General features: G+C 38.9%; 1 long non-coding RNA gene across 1 annotated transcript in view; it reads right to left on the reverse strand.

Annotated features, from left to right (window-relative positions):
- The window catches only part of LOC108538894 (uncharacterized), a 5,644-nt gene continuing 2,872 nt past the window's right edge, over positions 1-2,772 (reverse strand). Inside the window, exon 3 of the long non-coding RNA XR_001888219.1 lies at positions 1-201. This is a non-coding gene — a long non-coding RNA (uncharacterized LOC108538894). The remainder of the gene's footprint in view (positions 202-2,772) is intronic.

Raw genomic sequence — 2,772 nt, forward strand, 5'->3', positions numbered from 1 at the left:
TAAATAGTATCTACTTTTGGTACTATGCATTTTATCAATTTCTTCTAAAAACTTCTGTTTCCTTACTCTCCATTCTATCTTGGTTATCTCATGTTTCTTGCTTTACATTGATCAGATATGCCACATAATTCTGAAGTATCTTCTCATATTTCAGATAAGCAATCTCCATTTGGCTGTTGATCACTCCTATGCTGTAATGATCTAAAACAATTAGAGAGATTATTTTTATTTTGTGTATGTCTGAAGTTACAAGTGAATATATAAAATTATTTGCCATCTAATCCTGTTGTGCCACTGATTTCATCTTTGGAAAAATAAACCATTGGTGTGAGTATGTGTAGCATTGTTTAAATAATGTCAGAGCCAAATTATAATGTCCCAGGCATAAGCATAGTATTTATGGAGCATTATAGCCCATTAATTGGCTTATTGGCCTAAGTCCTCCAGGGAGCATCACAAATCTCTAAGGTGTCCTTGAATATGACTTTATGCTTCAGCCAGATCACAGCTGTGAGTGCCAAAGTAACTGCTATGCACATGTGTGTGGCAAAAATTACTGTATTTAATGGAAAGAGTCCAAGCAAATGGTCTTATATATGCATTTCAGTTATATTCATTTGATGTCTACCCAAAGTGATCCTCTGGCTTAGAAGGATTTGTTTATTTCTTCAGCTAATATTTATCAAGCACAAATTAGATATTTAAGAAATAGAAATGTAGCTGTGGACAGGCCAGAAGAATCTCATGTACTAACAGAGCTTCCCTGCTGGGGAGGAAGGAACAGAATTAACAAGTAAATAAATAAACAAGATTGTCTCTGGTAGTGGTGGTAAAATTTATAAAGGAGTAATCGAGGCTTTGTGGCAAAGAAGAACTGGGGTGAGGGTTTGTGTGTGCTGGCTTGTGAAGGCCCATCTGAAGAGGTGTCATTCAAGCAAAGGTACAGCTGTTAAGAAGGAACCTGCCGTGGGTAAAGGAGTTCCAGGCAGAGGAATGGCCACTGTAAAGGCTCTGAGGTAGGAGCTAGTCTGGTGTTTCTGAGGCAGAAAGAAACACTGCGGGAGAGCATTGCATGAGAGCACAGAGGAGCTAGACACCAGGTGCTTAAACTTTTCTGGACCCTTTGGCAATGTGTTGAAGCGCATGGATCCCTTCTCAGAATCATGTTCTTAATTGCGTAAAATAAAATACACAGGAATGCAAAGGAAGCCATTTACACTAAAATACAGGTATCAAAATATATAAAAGACACAGTTGTAATATAAATTGTAAATGATGCTTTAGCATGTTTTGTAGCAGATCTAATAACTAACATTAAAATAATGATATTTCAAGATATCTGCAACAATTGTAATGTGATACAAAATATCCGTATTTCTATTTCTACCGGTGACAAAGTCGCAGGTACTGCTGATGCCACCTAGATTTTCTGCATTGCTCAGTGGAATCTTCTATTTCAATTAGAGTTTGTGAAAATAAAGATGTGGTTCTTATTTCCCATTCAAAATCATAGATCCTGTGAATCCTATCTGTGGATAGGACTCCAGGGTACAAACACCTGGGCTAAACTACACAGGGCTCTGTAGGCCATGGTAAGGTGTTAGGTAAGGATAATGGGGAGCCATTGGGAAATTTTAAACTAGACAAGTGTCATGATTTGCTGCTTTATAGAAACTGGATTCTAGGATAACAGGAGTGGAAGGGTGAGAAAGGAAGGAGACTATTACATGGTACCATCTTTTAGGTAAAAAATGAAGAAGGTTTGGAAGGGAATAGTGGTGACCAGGGAGAGCAATGCAAACATACTCAAGATGTATTCTGGAAGAATTGACAGCATTTGCTGATAGACTGGATATAGGGGGAAGGGGAACGAAGAAAGGGAGAAATAAGGATGGGACTGAGGTTGTTTATGAGAGCCACCAGGTGCTGGTGCTCCCACATGCTGGTATGGGCCACCCTGAGAGAGGAATCTCTTTGTGGGGGAGTTGGAATGGTGGATGGTGAATCTCATGTTCTGCGGTGGATCTTGTAAAGCTTGTCATGTTTGCTGCACAAATGGAGACATATCAAGTAAGCAGCTGGGCACACAAACTTGAAGCCTAGAAAAGGATTGGCCTGAAATCCTTTAGTTAAGCCTGATGTTTTGAACTAAAATGAGAACTTAAAAGTTCTATAGGATTGCTCTGACAAGAGAGCCTGCTTCACCACTCCATCAAAGCCACCGCATCCTTACTCTGTTGAGGTAGACTCCCATTTTTGACTCCACAACAGAGCTAAAGAACTTCATAAAGCCACACAGCATTTGGGGGAACCAGAATGTGGGGCAACTGGACGTGGTGTCCTATCCGCTGCCTCCGAGCCCATCTCTTATCCCCAGCAAGGTGCTGCTTCTTGAATTTTATCCGTTGCAGGAGGAAATAAAAATTGGGATCAAGATTTTATGTAGTGTGAAAGTAAGTGAAAAAAAAGAATTGAAAGAGCATTAGGCTAGAGGTTTCAAATACTGGCTCCTCACCATGTAACCTTGAACAAGGAACTTAACCTCACTGAGCCTTCATATCCTAATTCAAAATGGGAACAATAACAACACCTGGTGTTACCAAATTCAGTACAAATATCTGGTACATCATAGGCACTCAGTACATATTTTGGTTGAATTGGAGTTGTATAACTTTTAAGAAGACATGTGGTATGTACACTTCTCAATTATTTCAAGGTAGGTTTCTTCTAAAAAAAAAAAAAAAATATATATATATATATATATAGTAATTG

This window comes from Rhinopithecus bieti, unplaced genomic scaffold, assembly GCF_001698545.2.
Source record: "Rhinopithecus bieti isolate Rb0 unplaced genomic scaffold, ASM169854v2 scaffold_14936, whole genome shotgun sequence".
Lineage (NCBI taxonomy): Eukaryota > Metazoa > Chordata > Mammalia > Primates > Cercopithecidae > Rhinopithecus > Rhinopithecus bieti.